Source organism: Nicotiana tomentosiformis, chromosome 5 (genome assembly GCF_000390325.3).
Source record: "Nicotiana tomentosiformis chromosome 5, ASM39032v3, whole genome shotgun sequence".
Lineage (NCBI taxonomy): Eukaryota > Viridiplantae > Streptophyta > Magnoliopsida > Solanales > Solanaceae > Nicotiana > Nicotiana tomentosiformis.
This window is the reverse complement of record NC_090816.1, coordinates 29,403,206-29,428,133: the sequence shown is the minus strand read 5'-3', so window position 1 is coordinate 29,428,133 and position 24,928 is coordinate 29,403,206. Positions and strand designations below refer to the sequence as shown.

General features: G+C 40.8%; 1 long non-coding RNA gene and 1 other non-coding gene across 2 annotated transcripts; one reads left to right on the top strand and one right to left on the bottom strand.

Moving 5' to 3' along the window:
- Positions 1-1,034: 1,034 nt before the first annotated feature.
- LOC117274113 (small nucleolar RNA R71) lies at positions 1,035-1,141 on the bottom strand. The gene has a single exon (XR_004504192.1). It is a non-coding gene; the product is annotated as a small nucleolar RNA R71 (small nucleolar RNA).
- Positions 1,142-11,012: 9,871 nt separating this feature from the next.
- On the top strand, positions 11,013-14,270 carry LOC138891477 (uncharacterized). The gene is made up of 3 exons (XR_011407742.1): positions 11,013-12,815; positions 12,904-13,821; positions 13,921-14,270. It is a non-coding gene; the product is annotated as an uncharacterized lncRNA (long non-coding RNA).
- Positions 14,271-24,928: the final 10,658 nt, after the last annotated feature.

The window sequence follows — 24,928 nt, the reverse complement described above, 5'->3', positions numbered from 1 at the left end:
TTATCATAATTGATCGAGAGATAAGTACGGTAAGCAAGAACTCATCATCTTTATAGAGTATTACGGCGAGATTATACCTAACGTGTCAGGAATTAATCTGACAATTGGGGAAATCAATAACCCTAGATTCTTTTACCATTGAACTTAACCTCATTCTTGCTTATTGATAGTTTTTATTGTCACTTTTTCCTTAGTTAAATAATTTCTGTTAATTATCAAATAAAATCTCAAACTTTGAAAATTTTCTGAGCTTATCATTAGCGATACTAAAGGTTGTAGCAAATAGGTTAGTTCCCTGTGAGATTCGACTCCGGACTCTTGAACTAACGGTGTTTTTTATTATAACTTGGAAGAATTGCTAGGATTTTTAGTTTAGATTAATTTTCTGTGGTGTTAAAAAATATTTCTATCGAAATTCTCAAGTTTGAACTCTTCTTTGACTCAGGTGCATGCCTAGAAGCTCCTTGAGAACCGGTGAACTTTTTGAAGGACTCTCAGATCCCGAGAAAGCATTCAGGGCATTGAATCTGGCTAACAAGAAGGGTAAACATCTAAAACAAGATGAACAATTCGAAATTGAAATGGACGACGTCGAGAACGTCAACGAGAATAATAGGAATGATCGAGTTGACCTAAACATTGGAGTGATAGCACCTCTAGTGCCGGAAGCTGCTCTATATGATTGGGTGCAATCAACTGCTGATAACCTGGCCACCGTAATTGCAGTCCCTCCGATATAAGCGGAGACGTTTCAGATTACCAACAATATGCTGCACTTGCTGCAGAATAAAGTGATGTTCTCTGGTTCGTATATCGAAGACCCACAACAACATCTGAAGAACTTTCTATCAATTTGTGTCACTCAAAGACAGCCGAATATGACTCCTGAAGAAATCAGATTATTACTGTTCCCATTCTCATTGACCGTGGAGGCTCAAACTTGGCTGAATTCGCTCCCAATAAACTCCATTGCTACTTGGGAGGAACTAGTCAAGCAATTCTTAAACAAGTTCTATCCACCCAACAAAACTGCGAGACAAATTGATGAGATATTGTAATTCATGCAGAAACCAACTGAAACTTTGTAGGAAACCTGTGAGAGGTTTAAGGGTATGCTAGTGAAGTGTCCACACCATGGCTTTCCAGATCAGATGCTAGGACAGAGATTCTATATGGATTTGGTTGACGGTCTGAAGGCCAATGTAGATGCTTCAGCTGGGGGCGCATTTGTGAGCAAAACATTCACAGAGTGCAAGATTCTTCTTGACAAGATGGCTCAAAATTCAAGTTGGATGACGAGAGATACAACACTCACTCCAATAGTGCATTCTGTTGCTCTTGACCCAAACAATACAAATGCAGAAAACATAGCCACTATCATGACCCAGATGAGCTTGTTGACAAAGAAAATTGATGAGATGGGTAAAAAAACAGGTGCACATTGTTGATACGACAAATGGAGGCCTATGCACTCCCTGCATAAATCAGTCATATATTTGCTCGTGGAGTGGAGAGAATGATAACCAGGGCTTCAGAGAAGACATGAATTACGTCAATAATTTTGGGGGTCAGAGGCAAGATGGACAACAATGGGGACCTCAAAATCAGCAGTACAGACCAACCCAACAACAATACAATACCATTCCAGGGGGAGCATGACCACAAGGCCAAGTCTTGCCTTATCAAAGGCAGCAGGGCTACAATTAGCAGCACCAACAACAATTGGCTTACCAACCGCCTCATCAATAGTAGGACAATAATATGATAGAAATCAAGGGCATGCTGCAATAACCCATTGGGACAAATGGAAAGATGCAAGAAAAGTTAGTCGCACATGATTCGACTATTAAAGGCATTAAAACTCAATTAGGCCAGTTATCTATGGCCTTGAACAATCACCCACAAGGAACGTTGCCTGCAGACACAAACATCAATCCAAAGGAGCAGAACCCAAATCAGCTAATGGCAGTGAGTCTCAGGAATGGAAGGGATTTAGATAGAGAGCAAGAAGTTGCTTAATCTAGGAGAGACGCAGTGCCATTTACTCCAGTGACATTAGAGACCCACGAGTCAACGGAACTCACAGAAGTTGTAATTGAATAGGCACAAGTGGACAAAGGCAAGGAGAAGGAATTTGAACAACTCCGAGAACAGGTGGTGGAAAAGGCTCCTAATAAAGAAAAGACACCAAGCAGTGGGTAGAAGATAACTCCTGCACCATTCCATCAAAGGTTGGCAAAGCAAAAGAAAGATGATCAATACAGGAAATTCATAGAAATGCTTAGACAAATTCAATTGAATATTCTGTTGATGGATGCTTTGAGGGAAATGTCAGGCTATGAAAAAATGATGAAGGATCTGATGTCTTGAAAATTTGACTTCCAAGACCTGTCTACTATAACTCTAACTCAAACTTGCAGTGCGGTAGTGACAAGACCTATGGATCAAAAATTGTCTGATCCCGGTAGTTTCACTATCCCATGCACAATTGAAAGTTATGCTTTTGCTAAAGCATTGTGTGACTTAGGAGCCAATATCAACTTGATGCCTTTGGCAATCTACACAAAATTAGGCATTGGCAGAGCTAGACCGACCTCAATGTTATTGCAACTGGCTGATCACACAGTCAAAAGGCCGACAGAAATTCTGGATGATGTGCTCATCCAAGTGGGGAAGTTTGTATTTCCTGCCGACTTCGTTATTCTTGACTATCAAGTTGACGAAGAAATACCAATAATTTTGGGGAGGCCGTTCTTAGCCACTGGGAGAGCATTGATCGACTGTGAGACTGGAGAGTTAAAAATAAGGTTGAATAATGAGGAAATAATATTCAATGTTCAACAATCTATGAAGAGGCCCAGCGAATTTGCAAATTATTCATTAGTGGAGGCGATGGATGTAACACTACAAGAGGAGGATGAGACCCTTAATATCAGAGATCCATTAGAAGCTTGCTTGATGAATTTGGAAGATGTGGATGGTGAAGAGTTGGCAGAGTGGGTCATGGCTCTCGAAGGTCAAGGGTTCTAGAAAAGGGAACCCCAGTTCGAGCCACTACACTTAGAAGAAAGGGCAACACCACCTGCGAAGTCATTAATAGAGGAGCCACCACAGTTGGACCTGAAACCGCTTCCAGGTCACCTCAGGTACCATTTCTTAGGGCCTAACTCTACTTTACCTATTATTATCTCATCCAGTTTATTAGTTGTGCAGGTAGAACAACTCCTGCAGGTGTTACAGGAATGTAAGACTGCTATTGGTTGGATCATGGCAGATATAAAGGGTATCAGCCCGGCCTTTTTCATGCACAAGATTCTCTTGGAAGAAGGGAACAAACCTTACAGAGAACATCAAAGAAGGCTGAACCCAAACATAAAAGAAGTGGTGAAGAAAGAAGTGATCAAGTGGTTAGATGCGGGTATCATCTTCCCTATCTCTGACAGTAACTGGGTTAGTCCTGTTCAGTGTGTGACAAAGAAGGGTGGAATGACGGTCATGGAAAATGAGAATAACGAGTTGATCTCGACTCGTACAGTCACGGGTTGGCAAATTTGCATGGATTATAGAAAACTGAACACAACCACCCGGAAAGACCATTTCCCCTTGCCATTCATTGACCAAATGTTAGATAGGTTGGTTGGGCGGTCTCACTTCTACTTTTTGGATGGATATTTGGGGTACAATCAGATCTCAATAGCCCCTGAAGATAGAGAGAAAATATCCTTTACTTGTCAGTATGGCATCTTTGCCTTTCGGAGAATATCGTTTGGCATGTGCAATGCGCATGCTACATTTCATAGGTGTATGTTAGCCATTTTCACTGATATGGTGGAGGATATTATGGAAGTCTTTATGGATGATTTCTCAGTGGTGGGGGATTCATTCGAAGACTATCTTCACAATTTAAGAAGAGTGTTAAAAAGGTATGTGGAGACCAATTTAGTGCTGAACTGGGAGAAGTGCCATTTTATGGTACAAGAAGGTATAGTGTTGGGGCATCGAGTGTCCAGTAAAGGCATTGAGGTCGACCATGCTAAGGTTGACGTAATTGAGAAGTTGCCACAACCCACTTCAGTCAAGGCAGTGAGAAGTTTCCTTGGGCATGCCGAATTCTACAGGCGATTTATAAAAGATTTCTCTAAAATTGCTAACCCCTTATGTAAACTCCTTGTAAAGGATCATCCCTTTGTGTTCTCTGATGATTGTAGGTTGGAATGTGAGGAGCTGAAGAAGAGACCGATGACTGCACCAATCATCGTTGCACCCAACTGGGAGCAGCCGTTTGAGCTCATATGTGACGCGAGTGATTATGCTATAGGAGCAGTCCTGGGGCAGTGAAAGGACAAACTGGTGCACCCAATTTACTATGCAAGCAGAACGCTAAGCGGTGCATAACTCAATTATACCGTGACTGAGAAAGAGATGTTGGCAGTGGTGTTTGCATTCGACAAATTCAGGTCTTATTTGATTGGTTCAAAAGTGATTGTTTATACTGACCATGCAGCACTTAGGTACTTGATAGCAAAGAAGGAGTCAAAGCCACGCTTGATCCGTTGGGTTCTGTTGCTACAAGAATTTGATTTGGAGATCCGCGATAGGAAAGGAACAAATAACCAAGTAGAAGACCACCTTTCAAGGTTGGAGGGAGTTGAAAAGAAAGTAGAGGTTGAAAATATAACTGAGACATTCCCGGATGAACAATTACTAGCAGTAGTAATGGATGAGACGCCATGGTATGCTGATATTGCTAATTATTTGGCAAGCGGTATTGTACCTTATGAACTCTCTTCGATTCAAAAGAAAAAGTTCTTTCGCGATTGTCGGTCGTATTACTGGGATGAACCTTTACTTTTTAAAATATGTGTAGATAACATGATCCGGAGGTGTATCCCCGAGAAAGATCAATCTTCTATTTTGCAGTCTTGCCATGCTTCGCCATATGGTAGGCACTTTGGAAGAATTCGGACAGCGGCAAAGGTGTTGGAGTCGGGTTTGTATTGGCCGACTTTATTCAAGGATGCCCATGCTTGGGTGAAAAGTTGTGATGAGTGCCAAAGGACAGGCAACATATCTCGCCGTCACGAGATGCCGATGACTACAATTTAAGAAGTGGAAGTATTTGACATGTGGGGGGATTGATTTTATGGGACCATTTGTCAGCTCGTATGGTAACAAGTACATATTGGTAGCAGTTGTCTATGTCTCCAAATGGGTTAAAGCTATGGCCCTTCTAACAAATGATGCCAAAGGAGTGACATGCTTTCTAAAGAAAAACGTTTTCACATGTTTTGGCACTCCGAGAGCTATAATCAGTGATGGTGGAACCCATTTTTGCAATAGAGCATTCACAAGGCTGTTAGAAAAGTATGGAATTCACCATAAGGTTGCCACACCTTACCACCCACAAACGAGCGGGCAAGTGTAAGTGTCCAACAGGGAAATCAAAAGTGTCCTGACCAAAACAGTGAATGCGACGAGGACTGATTAGGCAAAGAAGTTGGATGATACATTATAGGCATACTGCACAACATTTAAAACTCTAATTGGTATCTCTCCATACAAGTTGGTGTTTGGAAAAGTATGCCATCTTCCGGTGGAGCTTGAGCATAAAGCCTTATGGGCACTGCGGCAGTTGAACTTGGATATGGAAACCACAAGCACAAGTAGAGTCACAGAGCTACATGAACTCGAGGAATTCCGGTTCCATGCATTCGAGAATGCAAGATTGTACAAAGAAAGGATGAAGATGATGCATGATAAGCACATTCTAGATCGGAACTTCAAACCCGGAGATCTAATGTTGTTATATAACTTGAGATTAAGATTGTTTCCGGGTAAGCTAAAATCTAGATGGTCAGGACCATTTAGAGTTGTGCAAGTTTTCTCAATGGGAGCAGTAGAAATTGAGTTAGAAGATGGAACGAATAGGTTTAAAGTGAACGGGCAAAGGCTGAAACACTACCTTGGAATGGTTGAAGAAAAAGGGGAGAAATTTGTGATGTCTTTGGAAGAGCCCCAATATGTGGGCGAAGTGCAATCATGAAAGCATGTGTCATACCACGACGTTAAATCAGGCGCTTCCTGGGAGGCAACCCATGGTTTTGTTGTAATTCGTCGTGCCGCGACATTAAATCAGGCGCTTCTTGGGAGGCAACCCAATATTTTTTCTTTGTTCTTATTTTTTCGTATTTGATTTTGAACGGTGAAAGTATTGACAGGTCTATTAGTGTGCAGGGATGAAATAGTGCGCAACGGAAGGACTCGGGGTGAAGAAATCCATCCGGAGATAGGTAAAAAGTTGCAAAAAGGGAGGAAGTTCGAAGGACAAACGTGTGCGGCTGCACACTGATCGCGCACTTTCGGACCCCTATTGTTGCACATGCGTGGCCGCGCACTGATCGCGCATCGGCCACGCACTGACCACTCATGGACCGCATATTTTTCGACCTCCACTGCCCCACGTGCACGGTCGTGCACTGACCGCGCTTTTAGGTTATTTCATTAGTTAATTTTAATTTTTTTTCTCCCTTACTAATAACCGACCCCCCTCCCCATTCCTCCCCTAAAATCTGAATAACAACAAAACAAACCCTCATCTCTCTCACAACAAACATACTCCCAAAACCCTCCCTTCTCCCCAATTTCAAAAGCAAAAACCTACCTCCCTTTCATCCTCTTCCCTACTCAATCACCCCCAATCTCTATTCCTCACAAGCTTCTTCAGGTAAGTGCCATGGCTTCTATTTTCCTTTTCCTACAATTTTTTTATTTAGTTTTTCCGATTTTTTTTCTTTTCTTCTTCTCTTTTAATTGTATGGTAGTAGAAGTCATTGTTGTTCTTTTCTTTGCTTTGTATTACTAAGTATACTTGTTGGTATGTAAGGATAGTGGAATTTTATCTTGTTGGGTTGGATTAAACATTGTTAAGATTATGGTGAAATTGAGGTATAATTGGGTGTTCGAGGAATTTGGGGTGAATTTGCACATCAAGTGTTTGTTTAAATGCCATAGTGAGTTCGTGAATGTAATTTGTGACAAATTTTGCGGGTGAAGTCTGAGTAACATCTATTGGTTCACACATTCCGCCTTGTACTGATAGTGGTATTTGTTTTGTAGGTACTATGACACCCTCAAAGAAAAGACGAACCACAGGTGCCTCTTCTAGTGGTCATGCAGGCTCGGGCACGGGCCTCAACCAATACGCCTCATTTTGATAGCACAAGATTTATATCAAGCTCAGCCCAGGAACGTTTTAGTTAGAAGGCTCCTTAGAAGCCCATACCGGAATCGGGTGTTGATATGGGGTGCTTCCAGATTGATTGCCCCAATATGTATTAGGAGTTGGTTCGACGCAGGCTAGATATTTTCTTTGAAGAGCCTGAGGAGGCAAACTTAACGGTTGTAGGAGAGTTCTACGCGAACTGCTCTGAACATGAGGACCATATTTGCATTGTGCGACAAAAGAGTGTTGATGCATCGATAGACGCCATTAGGAGGGCATATTGACTGCCAGTATTTGGTGGGGAGGAGGACTATTATGATACGTATAGTCGAGAACCAACCTCCTAGAACCTGTTTTTCAGAACAATTTGTATGCCTAACAAAGACATAGTGTGGGTTACGCCGGGGTAGAAGTTTCACTCGGCCTCACTCACCTTTGAAGGGAAGTGTTGGCTTTATATCATCAATAGTCGCATGTTGCCTTCCTCCAACACCACTGAGGTGAACGGTCCCAGAGCTGCATTGATCTGGTGCTTCATGAATGGCCATGATTTTGATGTGGCTAAGGTTATTCACGACGAGATGTTCATTCGTTGTCCAGTGCAGAGGTATGAGTTCTTCTTCCCTTCACTAGTCACTAGATTGTGCCGCCCAGCACGGGTGCCGGAGAACAAGAACGTGGATGGAAGAGTGAAAAAAAGAGCCAAAGTTCCGGGCAGATAAAGTGACCATTGGGAAGGTTCCTGTGATACCTGGTAGAGCTAATACAGATGAGTCTGATGCACAAGAGGAGGGAGATGAAGGGCAGGCTGAGGCTATGGCTGAGTCACCCCCACATGACCAAGTTGTTAAGGCTGAGGGAACATCTGTGGTCAGATGGGATACGCGAATGACAACCCTAGAACATGATATGGCAGGGTTACACACTTCTGTCACGAATTTGGGAACTCGAGTTGATGCACTGGCCACCCAAAATGCAAAATCTGAGAAGAAGATCATGGTTTGGTTGCGTGAGATGGGGAGGGCTTTCCATCTCGACCTCGGCACTGCCTCCGATCAGGATTGATGTACCAGGGAAGTTTCCTTTACCTCACAATTTTTTTTTTAATTTTTATTTGTGTGGCATGGGGACATGCCACCATTTTAAGTGTGTGGTGGGGAATATTTTGTATGTATGTTGTATGTATAGAGTTATGTAGAGTAGTGTAGTTTCGTTAGTTAAATGAATACAAAAAAAAAATCTTCAAAAGTTTTGATTTGTCCCAATGATGGATATCATTCGACGAATTTCTTGAGGGATTAAAGTCGAAGAAAAAGATTTTCTTTTGTTAGGAGTGTATCAATTCCCCTTGATTTTTCTTTGGGCCACGGTTCTTTTCTAAAGGTTTCATTTGAACCGGGTATAGTTAGTTTTTTTTTTAATTGTTTTTAAGTTAGGAACCCTTGGGCTATGAGCTTAATTGGAAATAGGATCTCTTAACTTCGTTATGCCTTGAATATAGAGGATACTTTACTGTGACGCTTAGGCTCAATTCTGGAGTGACTCTTGTGTCATGTGTGTGTGAGGCTTGTTGTATTCTGTGCACCGCATTTGATGCCTAGAACTTGCCCCGTGTGTTTGCAAAGAGAAATAGTAGTCTTGGAAGTGATATAGGCATTTCTTTGTTAAGCCATATATATATTCCACCCGCCTAATTGTTATGTATCGTAGTTAACCCCTTTGAGCATGTAATCTTGTTTCTTTGGCAACCACATTACAAGCCTTACCCCTTTGTTTGAATTAACTATCTATTTAAACTTGTTCACCCCCCATGAACACTTGAATTGCTATGAACTTGTAAAGGTTAAAGTGTGGGGTAGTTGGTGGGGCTTTTGAGTGGAACTAATGAAATAAGGAGAAAGGTGCACTGTGTTAAAACAAAATAGTTGTATTGTGGTGAATAATATTCCTTTGATAGCTTTTTGATATAATTGTGCTTAAATAAGTATGGGGTAATATACGTTGATGTGAAGATGGAGTGTTGGTTTGACATAAGTATGGACTTGAATGTTAAAGTATATGTATTAAAGTGCTTAGAGAGGTGTAGTCGCTCTTATATCCAAATATATCCTACCCGACCCGCAGCCTACATTACAACCAAATAAAGTCCTACTTGATCCTAGACTAAATGAGCTCGATTAGTAGAGTAGTACACTACGGGAAAGCCTATGGAGCATCTTTTGTGGCACAAGAATATCGTTTCTGAGGGTGAGTGAATTCTGTCTATTTTGAAGTCCCTCATTGTGCGTGAATTTTATTGATTGTGGAATGAGTCTCTTTTGTTGTGAGCATGCACTTGATTCATGAAGGAAAGGTAATTCTTGACCTCTGCGTTAGAGTAAGTGAGTATGTTAGGAATATTGCATGGTGCGTGGGAGTCAACTCTTGAGGTGAAGATGTTACACTACTGTACTCAATCTATGTGAAATATTCTTGGTGTGATGAGTTAGGGAAGTCGCTTAGTGAGGTTAGGCCTCTGTAGGGTGTGGTTTTATTGCTCGGGGACGAGCAATGGTTTAAGTGTGGGGTATTGATAGTAGGCTATAATTATGTAGTTTAGCTACTATTTGTACTCTAACTTAGCTGCACTTTATTGATATTTGAATATTAAATGATAACAAATTGCTCTAATTAACAACTTTATGCTTTGCAGGAGCAATTCCGGGCTATGGAGACGTTAAAGAGTGTTTCGAAACTAATATGGAGCATTGAAGGCCAATTGGAGGTTAGCGCGCTTAAAAAGAAGAAAGAAAAAATGCTGCAGAAAATACTCCAGGTGCGCGGTCGATGCACGGCCGCGCACTGGGCCGTGCATGTCAGGCAGAAACTGGCCAAAGTGCACGGTCGATGCGTGGTTGATGCGCGGCCGCGCACGTGCTTCCGAGAAAAATCATCCAAGGTCAATTTTGTAATTTGAGAAGCGAATAACCTTGACCTATATGAAGCCCAGCTCGCCCAAAAAGAGGGTATCTCTATTTTTAGAAGAACTTTGGAGGCAAGAACACAAAAGGAGCAAGACGGAGAATTCTTCTACGAGTTTTTCATCATCTTCTTCTTAATTCCATTGTTAGTTATGACTTTTTATATTGTAATCTTGCATAGTAGTATGAGTAGCTAAACCCGTCATCTAGGGTTGATGGAACTAATTGTTGGATGAAGTCTTGATTACGTTTTGATATAATTGAGCTATTTTTACTCTATAATTGTTCAACTATATGTTTCTTGTGATTAATTGAAAGGGCCCTTGATTAATCGTATCTAGTTGTCTAGTGTTGCTTGAGAAAGAACACTTGATTAGATTGTTGTTGAACAACGCCACTTTCGAGTAAGTTAAGAGATTAATTACTTGAATTTAAAAGCAGGATTAGAGATAACAAAGCTTTGGTGTGATATTTATGAGTTGTACAAATTATCAACTAGAGTAGTTCGAGAGAATGCTTCTAGTAAATTATCTTAATTGATCGAGAGATAAGTACAGTAAGCAAGAACCCATCATCTTTGTAGAGTATTATGGCGAGATTGTAGCTAACGTGTCAGGAATTAATCCTACAATCGGGAAAATCAATAACCCTAGATTCTTTTACCCTTGAATTCAATTTCATTCTTACTTATTGATGGTTTTTATTGTCATTTTTTCCTTAGTTAAATAATTTCTGTTAATTATCAAATAAAATCTCGAACTCTGAAAATTGTCTGAGCTTATCATTAGCGATACTAAAGGTTGTAGCAAGTAGGTTAGTTCCCTGTGGGATTAGACTCTGGACTCTTGAACCGGATTATTTTTGCAGCGACCGCTTAGTCCTTTTTATAAGGCATAGTTGGGCGTGATCACTCTCTACCAAAACCCCAATCAACGACAATAAGATTTCGGACTGCATAGAGATCTGGCTAAAGGAAATTTTCAAATCAATTTTTGGGGTCAAGATTATTTAGCTCATCAAGGTTAGTATCCTATTTTAGTATTTCTAAGTTGGCGTATTTTGGATTTAGGGTTTCTGCCATGTGAGATTTCTGTCATGTGGGCGTTCATACCATATGATGTTTCTTCTTCTTGTTAGTTTAAAAATAGTAAAACCTTTATTTAATTTGTAAAGTTGAGTCTTTTATAATTTTGTTTGTTTAGATTATGGTCCCAAAATGTGTTGTTTTTCTATGATATTTTATTCTTATCCGAATTGTTATTGTCGATGCTAGCTAATGGATTTTCTTTTTTCTCGTTTATAATTTTTTTGCATGTGAACTCTATTGAAGAATGATTTACAAAGTGAAAATTGTCTTCAACTATGGGGTGAATGAGTCTTTTCCACTGAATTATTGTATAATAAGAATTTGGTGCATATGTGGAATGGGTATGACCCGAAAATTATGTGTTTTAAGTCTATCTGTCAAGAGTTCACAAAAGAATTAGGGTTTAATGAAGTAAAACAAATTTTAGTTGTTGGACCCTCGGGTAGGTACTATATAATAGATGGAGATGATAGTATTAGGTCTCTCCAATTCCTTATATGTGGATAGTTCAAGTCTATCAATTATTTTATTGTGGATGAGTCATATTTGACCGTCTTTACTCAAAATATTCTCCATCGCACTGAAACATATCATGTTGATGTTGATGTAGCATCTGATTATGAAAATAGCCTTGGGGAGTATGAGTTTGATGAATCTGATATTGAATATAATTCTAAAGAACTTGAGGTTTTTAGCAAATAAGAAGGAGGGTAGTAAGTGATAGGTTGGAGGATTTTAAGGAGTTAGAGAATGGTATGACATTTAACGATATTGTGGAAGCTAGAACGGTAATAAAAATCTATGCAATGGCTAATGGGTATGGATTAAATATTGAAAAAACTTATCCTACTAGGTCTAGGTACCATTGCGATGTTCGATGCCTTTTTAGATGCTTTATCTCAAGGGATACAAATAGTGCTGGGTTTAGTATTAAAACCTTAAAAGAAATTATAATTGTGATCCTTGTTATAAAAACCCAAGGGCTGATGCTACTACATTAGCTCAGTATTTTAAAAGAAAACTTCAAAACAACCCTAAGTACAAGGTAAAGGACATGAAAGGGGAATTAAATGTTGATTTTAAGTTGAATGTGACAAAATCTAAGCTTAAAAGGGCAAAGGTGTTGGCTCTTGAGAAGCTAGAGGAGAGCTTTAAGGATGAGTATAACAAGATTGAAGCATATGGTCAATAATTAAGACAGTCTAATATGGGGACTGATGTTGTAATCAACATTTCAAAAGATGCTCTTGAGCAAGGAAAAGAGAGGTTCTTAAGGATGTACATATGTTTTCAAGCTTTGAAGCCAGGCTGAAAAATTGGCTTGAGACCATTTATTGGTTTGGATGGCACTTTCTTGAAGGAAAAGTGTAAGGGGCAGTTGTTGGTGGCCATAGAACAGGATACTACGAACCACTTCTACCCACTTGCATGGGTAGTAGTTGACAAGGAAACCAGTAGGATCTGGACCTAGTTTATGGAGCTTTTGAAGAGGTCATTGGACCTAAAATATGGGGCTGGAGTAACTTTTATATCAGATATGCAAAAGGTATATCTTTCTAGTCTTTGTTTCATTTTGTCCTTAATGTATTTTTGCACTTTTGACTGACCATTTATGTTTATACTTAATACCACAGGAATTATTTGATGTTGTGAACACTGTGTTTCTTGAAGCTCATCAGAGGTTTGGTGTTAGACACGTTGAATCCAACAGGTTAAGAAAAGGGAAATGGAAGGGTGGGGAGATGAGAAAGTTGATGTGGTGGTGTTCTTGGAGTACATAAAATGAAGAGTTTAAAGACCGGTTGTTGAATCTTGGAAAAATGTCTGAAGATGCTGCTAAAGACCTGATTAATTATCCACCAAAGGCATGATGTAAAGCCTACTTTGATACTCAGCGTAAGAATCTAATTGTGGAAATAATTTCACTGAATCGTTTAATGCATGGAATCTAAATGCTAGACATATGCCAATTATCAAGATGTTAGAGGAAATAAGGATCAAGGTAATGGAAAGACTGGCAGAAGACAAAGCTAAAAGTTTGAATACTGATTTTAGTCCACAAAAAGTACGAAGCTTTTCAATGACTATAGTTCAATAACACATGGTTGCAAATTGAACTTCAATGGTGACAATGGTTATGAGATCACATAAGTTGGAGACAAACATATTGTGAATCTGGAACAAAATAGATGTACCTGTAGACATTGGGACTTGTTTGGGATACCCCGCCCTCATGCTATTAAGGCAATATTGCACCTAAAGATTGAGCCAGTCACAAAAATATATTGGTGGTATAGTAAGGAATCTTATTTACTGACATATAAGCACAAAATTCAGCCTGTTAGGAAGTAAAATTTTGGAAAGTTGACATTAGCCAGGCCATGGAGCCACCCGAAATGGTCAAAATAGTGGGAAGACCCAAGGTAAAGAGAAATAGGGGTCCATATGAAGCTCTCAAGAGGAAGGGTGAGTGGAGAAAATCAAGAAAGGGGAGAAGAATGACATGCAGTAAATGTGGTGAAGAAAATCACAATACAAGAGGTTACTACCAGGTAAGAATTTATATGACTATTTTATTTAGTTTATGAAACATCTGATGACTGTTTATCAGTTTGGTGAAGCATTTATATGACTGTTTCTTTGGTTGACAGGGCAATATTGATTAGCAAAGTTCAAAGAAGAGGAAGTGCATGAAAAATAACTCTACTTCAACACAAGATTATCAACAGTATGGGCAGAGTTCAGTAAGCAGATGGTATGAACCTGAAGTTGAAGTAAGGAAAAGGAACATGAAAATGAAGGCAAGGAAAAGGCAAGAAATACCAGCAGATGATTGAACCATATTTGCATGTTATTTTGTGTGTTATTCATCTTTTTGTAAACGCTAGTGTGATGCTAGACATTTGAAGTTTATTTACTTGCATTTAAAGGTAACAATGACTGATATTTGGCCTTTCGTTGTTACACTCAGTTAACCTTTAAATGTTATTAAAAACTTAAAGTTTTGTATTATGATGGCAATTGATGCTAGTAATCTTATTTAAATGTTATATTCAATTTCAGTTATGTTTATGTTGTAGTTTAGTTATGTTCTAAGGGATGGTTGTGTTTTAAGTATGTTCAATTTCAGTTATGTTTTATTCTAGGATTTCCAGATAATCTTCGTGCCTCGGTTACTTATGCATTGAAAGATCCTTACAAACTTAGTGTGGTAATGAAGGTAAAAGCTCTGAACAAGGCCACCCCTATTAAGAATTTTGACTCTGCCTCTAAGTTGTTTCAATGTACTGCACATTCTAAAAGGCCTGTCTTGTTGGCTTATTTGTTCTATTTTGTATGTTATAACTAAATAATGTCCCATTGTAGATACATAATTAAAAGGGCTGACGTATTACTATAATATATGAAATGCATAGTGGTCATTTCCTCCTTCGTTACTATATTAAAAGGGTTGTCTTGTTCCTCATTCACGCTGTCAAGCCCAAACATGTATTCGATGTTGACGGTGTCACCGTTGATTAGTGTGAGAGTCATAAAACTGAAACAATTCATACAAATATTGTTGGAATTCTAAACTTGGTTGATGTTTGTAAAGAGCATGATTTACTGATAACTAATTTTGCAACTGGTTGCATATTTGAATATGGCAACAAGCTATATAAAATAGACAGGAAGGCATAGCTAGAGCTAGAGCTGAGTAATAACTACTATGATATTATTGAAGTTCAAACTTGTATACTGTTGAGATCGTACTCTCTCTCTCTCTCTCTCTCTCTCTCTCTCTCTCTCTCTCTCTCTCTCTCTCTCTCTCTCTCTCTCTCTCTCTGCCCCCTCCCAACGGTCATAAACCAGCCCCAGCCCAACGATTTTCAGCAGCAGGTGACCTCCCCATACCGGCGACCTCCCCCACCAGCTGGTAAGCACCCCCTCCCTCGTCCCTCTCGCCTCTATCCCCCATCTCTATTGCCCTACCCCCCTCTTCCCTACCCAGCTGGTTAGCCCCCCTTCCCCCATCTCTCTCTTCTCCCCTTCCCTTATCTATCTTCTTTCTTCTTTTCCCTTCTTCACTCCCAAGCTTGAGCAGCAGCACTGCCATCGCCCTTTTCCCTCTGCTCATTTCCTTTCTGCTCTCTCTCTCCCTTAGTTTCCTTTTTCTTTGCGCTTTTTTGCTACGGGTGGAGCTTCACCAGTGGTAGCGGTAATAGACCCCCCTTTTGTTTAGCTTTGTGGTATTTTATGTGTATTTCAGGTTAGGACCGGTGGCTATTGGCGGCGAGCAGGACGTGCGTGTGCAAACAGTGAAGAACATCTTCAGCCCGGGCGAGTGTCAACAAAGGGCGGCGAGAGTTGGACGTGAACGTACTTGGTGGCCGCAACACCATCGTGTATACCAAGACAATTCCAGGTTCTACTCCCGGGAGGTCATACCTTCTGTTTTCCTATTTCCTTTCTTTGTGTTAGTTAAATTGCTGCCATCTTAGTTCGTATTAGTTTATTCACCATAGTAGTGTGCCTGTAGTTGCAACTTGTCTTCTTGTAGTTTGGTATGTTGCCTAGTATGTGTTAGTGATTTCTCTTAGACTGTTGTAGGTATAGTGGTTGTGGTCTGGGATGGTCGAGTGAGGTCATATCCTCGGGCGGAAGGGGGGAGTAGGGGTGAGGCGGGAGGTGGGGCAGGGGTTAGGGGTAGGTCGGGAGGCAAAGGAGGTAAAGGGAACAATGGTGCCTATAAGTTGAGAATTGGGTCATGGAACATAGGTACATTGACGGGTAAGTCTATAGAGTTGGCAAAGATCCTTCAGAAGAGGAGGGTCAATATAGCGTTTGTCCAGGAGATAAGGTGGGTAGGGTCAAGGGCGAGGGACGCAGGCGGGTATAAACTTTGGTACTCTGGAGTCAGGAAGGGTAAGAATGAAGTGGGTATCTTGGTGGATATGTAACTTAGAGAGTCTGTGGTTGAGGTTAGACGAGTGAATGATAGATTGATGACTATTAAGTTGGTGGTTGGAGAGTGCACCCTAAACGTAGTTAGCGCTTACGTACCGCATGTAGGCCTGGATGAGGAGGTTAAACGGCGCTTCTGGGAGGGGTTAGATGAGATTGTGCGCCAGGTTCCGCCTGCTGAGAGGCTATTCATAGGAGGGGATTTCAATGGTCATATTGGGTCGACCGCAGGTGGTTATGGCGAGGTGCATGGAGGCTTCGATTTTGGGGAGTGGAACAGAGGAGATACCTCACTGTTGGACTTCGATTTTGGCTAAGGATTTTGGGTTGGTGATTGCGAACTCTAGATTTTTGAAGAGGGAGGAGAATTTGGTTACTTTTCAAAATGCGGTAGTGAAGACTCAGATTGACTATCTCCTCCTCAGGAGGTGTGACAGAGGGATGTGCAAGGATTTCAAGGTTATTCCGGGTGAGATTCGCGCGACGCAGCATAGGCTCTTGGTGATGGACGTTGGTATTATGTTAAAGAGGAGGAAAATGTCTATCCGAGGAAGATCGAGAATCTGGTGGGGAGCCTTGACTAAGGATAAAGCCCAAGAGTTGGAGGGGTGGTTGTTGGCTATGGGAGCCTAGTAGATTAGTGGTGACGCGAGCAGTCTATGGTCGACGACTACAGACGGTATAAGAGAGGCTGCGAAAAAGGTGTTAGGGGCCTCGACCAACATCTCTGACAGGCACAAAGGAGACTGGTGGTGGAATGAAATTGTCCAAGGTAAAGTGGAAGCGAAGAAGACGACATACCTGAAGTTAGTAGGGAGCACAAGTGAGGAGGAGAGGCGAACGTGCATTGAGAGCTATAAGGTAGCTAGGAAGGAAGCTAAGCTGGCGGTCATGGAGGCTAAGACTGCAGCTTATGGCCATATGTATGAGGAACTAGGGTAAAAAGGTGGGGAGAAGAAGTTATTCCGGCTGTCCAAGATGAGAGAGAGGAGGGCTCGGGATTTGGATAAAGTGAGATGCATCAAGGACGCGATGGTAGAGTATTGATGGAAGATGCCCAGATTAAGAGGAGATGGTAGACTTACTTTCATAAACTTCTGAATGAAGAAGGGGATCGGGATATTCCGACAACCAGTTCAGGTTCATGCCGGGTCGTTCTACTACGGAAGCTATACACCTTGTTAGGAGGTTGGTGGAACAATACAGGAAGAGGAAGAAGGATCTGCACATGGTGTTTATATAAGGCCCCGTAAAATTTCGCAAAGGAAAAATAATGTTTCGCGGTGCCGGCTCGAAATTTTTGGGTTAAACAATACACCGGAAAGTAAAGAAAAAAAATTTGGGCAGAAGAAATGCACTTCTGCGGCCCACTATGCGGCCGCAGAATCACTCTGCGGACCGCATAATGGCCGCAGAGTGAGGCAGCTATTTAGGCCAATTTTGATGTCAATTTCGCGGCCAATTATGCGACTACATAACCATTTTGCGGGCCACACTTTGATCGCATAATCAGCCATGGGATTTTGTGGATGGAGGTTCTGCGGTGTGTTATGCGGCCGCAGAATAGGTCTGCGGCGCATTATGCGACCGCAGAACTGGTTTGTGAACCGTATAACGGCCACAAAGTGAGGCAAACCAGTCCAGTTCCGGAGGGCCATTTCGCGGTCCATTTCGCGGACCACATAAACACTATGCTGTCGCATATGCGATCGCAGATCCTGTTCCGGGGCAATATTTTTGGGTTTTATAACCCGACCCTACTTCGTTAAATAGACTATTTGTCCCATTTTAAAGCTAAAATCTGATGTTTTAGAGAGACGGGAGAGTGTCTTAGAGAGAGAGAGAGAGGAAACCCTAGGCTAAATTTTCATCAATCTTTTCTCAAAGCTTGGAATATTAACAAGGGAAACTCACAAGGTCTTCATCCTAGAGGTAAGATTCTACACCCTAACCCTCAATCTCGAATCTTATCTAGAATTAGATAATTAGTAAAATGATTCTTGGGTATGTGAGTTGGTTATTTTGCTTGCATGTGTTATCAAAGGGTGTATGAAGATTGTGAGCTAAAAATGGTAAAGAATGGGTTGTGGGATGATGAAATCCTCCATAAAAGGACCTTGAACCCATAATGCACACTTAGTATTTGATAAAATACTCAAATGAGCTAGAACCATGATTATCTTCCTAATTTTGGTTCAACTTGTTATATTTCTAAAATAGATTGAAGTTGCTAAGAATTCCAAGACATTTTAGAGTTTAAGGAAGTTCAATTGAGGTATGTTGGCTAAACTCTTCTCTTAGAATTGAATCCCACGATATTCATATAATTTATGTAAGTCCCGAGTCGTTCATTATAAAATTGGCTATTCCGAATAAGTTTGTGTTGAAAGTTGTATGTTCAATATGTATACCAAATGCTATTATCATGTCATGTTATCATTTGAGAATGGGTTCAAGTATGGGTTATGCATTAAAAATGTTCGACTTCAAGTCAATTTCAAACGAAGACTATTATGCCAAATTTTGTGAAGAATCTCTATGTACCTTAGACTCTTAATTGCTCACCTAAGTACTACATACCTTGATTTGAATTGTTGTTGATGATGTTGATGATGAAGATGTTAGAAAGTGAAAAGATGAGCATGAAATACTATATACGGCCAATGTGCCAAGGATAATTTTATAATTGTGGCCTAATTGTGGCCACTAGTGCCAATGAAATAAAAAGATGTGAAAGAAGTATAAAATGTGATGATTGATATAAAAAGGTTGATGTCTCGAATAAGACAACCTAGCCAATCGGGTCGTGATCGGACACCATGGCGCACACATGGTGATGATTTTGCTGGAAATTATAATTGAAATTGTGAATGTGGTTGATGTCTCCAGTGAGATGGCCTAGTCGATCGGGTCGTAATCGGACTCCATGCTAAAAGTACGGTGGTATTGGTATTGAAAGTGATTGTGGTTGATGTATCTAATGGGATAGCCTAGGCGATCGGGTCGTGATCGGACTCCGTGCTAAAAGTACGGTGGTATTGGTATTGTGAATAATGGTATTGTGAACGATGATATATCGATACTAAGAATCTCCAACCTGAAAATATGGAAATTTACGTGAAATCGTATATGGTTCTTAACTTGATGTTTAGGTATTGTTCGAGGCTTCCATTGATTTTATGATTATTCCCCCTTATAATATTATTCATTCTATTGAGAGGGTATTTTGTCATTCATACTAGTACTATTCCGTAAGTACTAACGTACCTTTTGCCGGGGGCGCTGCATCTTCAATAGATGCAGGTGGTTCCACAGCATGAGACACTAATCAGTGATAGCCCCACTTCATTTCGGGGTCAAGTATCTTTTGTTTCTTATGTATTGTGTTTGAGATATAGTCGGGGCCTTGTTGCCGGCACTATCATAGTACTCTTCTGTATCTATAGAGGCTCCAAAGACATGGTGTGGGTTGTATAATGGTGTTGGGGAAGTCAAACTATTTATGTTGTGGTTGAATTACTTATTCCACTTCAGACCATGGAAATATGTGTAAATTGAGGATTTAAAATGAAGTATCTAATGGTAATGAATTGGTATAGCATACATGATCATCTTATTGTCTAGTTAACGAAAATACGTATCCTCTTTATTCATGGATGAGTTTGGATAGAAGAAAATATAATAGGCTTACTCGGTCGGGTTCACTCGGTTGAGCGCCGGTCGCGCTCTTCGGTTTCGGGGTATGACAAACTTGGTATCAGAGCCTAAGGTTTTAAAGTGTCCCAGGATGTCTCGGAGCCGTGTCTAGTAGAGTCCTTTTTATCGGTGTATTTTCAACCACGTCTATAATTAGGATGCTACTTGGGCATTTAGGAATGATACCCTTCTTTCATGTTCTCGATTGTGCGATAAAACTGATTGTAAGATTGTTCCTCCTTTAACTCGTGCGTTGCTCTAATTTTCAGCATATGACGCCTAAGAAAAAGGCAAGAACTGGCCAAAGAGCCAATGTCACCCCAAGAGTGGCAGTTGATCCTATATTTGATGATACGGGTGAGAACCCAAGGAGTGAGAATATTCCTCCAGTTACTACTCTGCCTGATTCTACTACAACTGACCAGACCACACCTATCCCTACACCTACTGAGGGTGCAACGGTTCCTCCAACTGATATTACAGTTCCATCTCCAGATCCAGCTTCTGATTCTGGTGTTTCTGATGTTGATCTTAGGGGAGCCATACAGATGTTGGCTCAGATAGTGGCTTCCTAGGCCCAGAGATCAAATGTTGCACCCACTTCTTCCAGTTAGCCAGGGGATTCTACTAGTTCCAGGGTGAACAGGTGTCTCTAGTTGGATCCTCCAGTGTTCACGAGTACTAACCAAGAGGAGGATCCCCAAGACTTCATTGATGAGATGCACAAGACTCTCTGAGTTATGCCTTCTACTGAGACGGAGGCAGTGGAATTGGCCTCCTACCGCCTGAAAGAGGTGGCATATTCTTGGTTTGAACTATGGGAGGAGTCCCGTGAAGAAGGGTGCCCTCCGGCGAGGTGGGGAGAGTTTGTCGATGCCTTCATCGATCATTTCTTGTCTGCCGAGACTAAGGTAGCCTGTGCTACTGAGTTTGAGAACCTGAGGCAAGGTAGTCTGAGTGTGTGAAATTACCATATGAGATTCGCGTACCTGTCTAAGTATGCTATTTACATGTTGCCCACTATGGAGGCTAGAGTGTGCCGATTTGTACAGGGCCTTAGTCCCTTTGGTAATTAATGAGGCCGCTAAAGCTGCCTTGAATTCCGATATGAACTATGGTAAGATGGTGGCATTTACTCAAGCCACAGAGACCCGAAAATTGAAGAATAGAATGGAGCGTCAGAGTAGTAGCAAGGCCAGGTCCACGGTCAACTTTGGTGGTTCCTCCAGTGGTGGTGGTGGTAGGTCGGCATTCAGGGGAGGGTCTTTAGGACCATCTCAATCATTCGATGAGTGCACAGTCGTCTGGACCCAGTCGGGGCAATAGGGGATCCCACCGACAGGGTCGTCCCGACAGAAGGTTTCAGCAGCGGAGGCTCTCATGCCCTAAGTGTGGGAGGATGCACTTTGGGGGCTGTTTCATGGACCTACCTATATGATATGGGTGCAGTGTGAGGGGTCACATTCAGAGGGATTGCCTCTCGTCCCACCAAAACATAGGCAGGGGTGCGGCTCAGCCAGCTAATTCTGCAGCTACTACATCCACAACACCTCCAGCCCGAGGCACCCCAGCACCCGCAGGGCGTGGTGCAGCTAGGGGTGCTGCACAAAATTCGGGAGGACCCAGTAGATTTTATGCTATGCGGAGGCGTCGAGATTCAGAGGCTTCTCCAGATGTTGTCACATATATATTGACTGTCCAATCTCATAATGTGTATGCTCTTATTGATCCAGGTTCCACTTTGTCATATGTCACTCCTTATGTTTCTATGGAATTTGGGATAGAATCGGAACAGTTTCATGAGTCGTTCTCTGTGTCTACTCCGGTTGGTGAGTCTATTTTGGCCGCGCGGGTTTATAGGGATTGTGTTTTCACGTTGCATGGTCAGGACACCGTGGCCGATCTTATTGAATTGGGAATGGTCGATTTTGATGTGATAATGGGGGTGGATTGGCTTTATTCATGTTTTTCCACGCTTGATTGCCGAACAAGGACTGTTAGGTTTGAATTTCCAAATGAACCAGTTATTCGGTGGAAGGGTGATGATGTAGTGCCGAAGGGTATGTTTATTTCTTACCTTAAGGCCACGAAAATGATCAACAAAGGGTGTATTTACCATTTGGTCCGTGTTACGGACACCGATGCTAAGGAACATACACTTGAGTCTGTGCCCGTTGTGAATGAATTTCTGGGAGACTTTCCGGATGAACTTCCTGGGATCCCACCAGACAGGGAGATTGATTTTGGGATTGATGTGATACCAGACACGCATCCTATATTTATTCCACCCTACAGAATGGCACCGACAGAACTGAAGGAACTAAAGGAGCAGTTGAAGGACTTGTTAGAGAAGGGTTTCGTCCGGCCGAGTGTGTCGCCTTGGGGCACATCAATCCTTTTTGTAAGAAAGAAAGATAGGTCAATGAGAATATGTATTGACTATCGGTAGCTTAACAAGGTCACAATCAAGAATAAGTACCCATTGCCAAGGATAGATGACTTATTTGACCAATTGCAGGGTGCTAGGTACTTCTCCAAGATCGATTTAAGATCTAGATATCACCAATTGAAGATCATGGAGTAGGATGTTCCGAAAATAGCTTTTAGAACCCGATATGAGCACTTTGAATTTTTGGTAATGTCTTTTGGGCTAACAAATGCCACAACAGCTTTCATGGATCTTATGAATCGAGTTTTCAAGCCGTTCCTCGATTCTTTTGTGATCGTGTTTATTGACAATATGTCACGACCCAAAATCCCACCACAGGCATCGTGATGGCAACAATAATCAACCAGTGATATACACAGCAGGGCGACAAGAACACCATAAATATTGCGCAACAAATAATGAATACAAATAAAACCAATTAATCAAGTCCTTCCAATATAAATCTTTCGCCTATATATTTTTCAAATAGAAATCTTCAGGATATAATACTTTCAAATAAATCTCTTTTCAATATCTTTTAAATATAATTCCTTCAAATAAATATTTTTCAAATAAAAATTCTTTCAACTAAATCTCTTTCGAATAAAAGTCACCCTGTGACACAGCATTTTAAAATCATAAAATATGAGTCACAGCCCACTTTCATATTTCCACGGCACCTCGTGCCAATTTCTCTATCACAACCGCACGGACAACTCACGTGCCAAATATCATCATTCATTTAACTACGGCATCTTGTGCCCACATTTCATATCACAACTACACGTACAATTCACGTGCCAATATTATCATTATTTACTCACGAGACCTCGTGCCCACATTTCATATCATAACTGCACGGACAGTTCACGTGCCAATATCATCATTATTTACTCACGATACCTCGTGCCCACATTTTATTTTATAATCCGCCTGACAATAGCCATAGACTCTCAATTTAACATAAATCAAATTGTTATCAATTTACCAACAACAAGACAAATTACACAAGGTATAAAAATAAACACAAAAAAATCACAACATCACATGAAAATCACCAACACCACAACCCCACATCATCACATATCGTCCCTGACAAAAGCCACCCTATCGCTCCTATTGCCACTCTTATCGCTCCTATTTCCACCCTTACCGCTCCGCCCAGACAATATCAATAGCCACCTTTATCGCTCTTATTGCCACCCTTATCACTTCTATAGCCACCCTTATCGCTCCGCCCAGATAATATTCCAACAAATACAACCACAGTGAAATGCCACCCTTATACCCACATAATATCAATGGTGAAATGCCACCCTTAAATCCTCAAAATAATAATTAACACAACATAACAATTTACACAGAAAATTATCACGGCAACATAACAAAATCAATTTATATCACAATTTTCCCAATGGCTACAACCAAATTTCAAAGCTACAACCAAGTCAATTAATTTCACAACATATAGCCAAAGGCCCCACACAATGTGTATAACACCCAAAAACAATCAATAGAGATAGAAATTACTCAGCATAAGCCAAAGCTTTCATTAATCCAAATTTAGATAATTATATTAACACTTCTTTTTAAACTTGCTTAATTAATTATTTGCATAGGGAAGATTCAGATTATTGAAATTAAATTCCAAGAAATATCAAACCAAAAACTCTCACAAAATTTCATAAATTTTCAAGTAACAATCACATCAAATTGTCATATAAAACAAGTTCAACAACAAGAATTTAGGCATGGCTAATAGATGATTTAGTATGTACTAAAATGATCCAAATTACTACACAATTTGCCCAAGACTTTAACTCAATGAATTTTTGCACATATAAGCCCGAGTACGTACTCGTCACCTCGCGTACACGGCTTTTCACATTTCACAAATGGCACATAAGACTCGATGCCTAAGGGGTAATTCCCCCACTCAAGGTTAGGCAAGATACTTACCTCGTTTCGCAACCAATTTCAAGATTCTAATAAACCTTTGCCTCACGAATTCATGTCTGAAAGCTTCAAATCTAGTCACAAATAATTTAATATACTCAACACGAATCGTAGGAATTAATTCCATGTGAAATACTAATTTTCCAGCAAAATTTGAAATTTAACTCAAAAATCGCATATGGGGCCCATGTCTCGGAATCCGACGAAACTCAAAAAATCCAATAACCCATTCAATTACGAGTTCACCCATACCAATTTTATCAAATTCCGATATCGGATTGACCTTCAAATCTTCATTTTATATTTTTGAAAGATTTTACAAAAATCTGATTTTTCTTCCATAAATTCACGGATTCATGATATAAATGAGTATGATATCATGATATATAATCAATATAGGATAAGGAACACTTACCCCAATGTTTACCCGTGAAAATTGCCCAAAAATCGCCCAAACCGAGCTCCGCATCTCTATTTTTGTCAAAAATGGTAGAAAACCCCCGTTTATAGGGCCTCAGCTGTTTCGGGCACCACATGTGGCATGGGGCGCTGCCTGTGGCGCTATTTCCAGTACCTTTAAATATCCCAGCGCCAGAGCTAGCTCCCCACGCTACCCTGGGTTGACGGTGACGGAA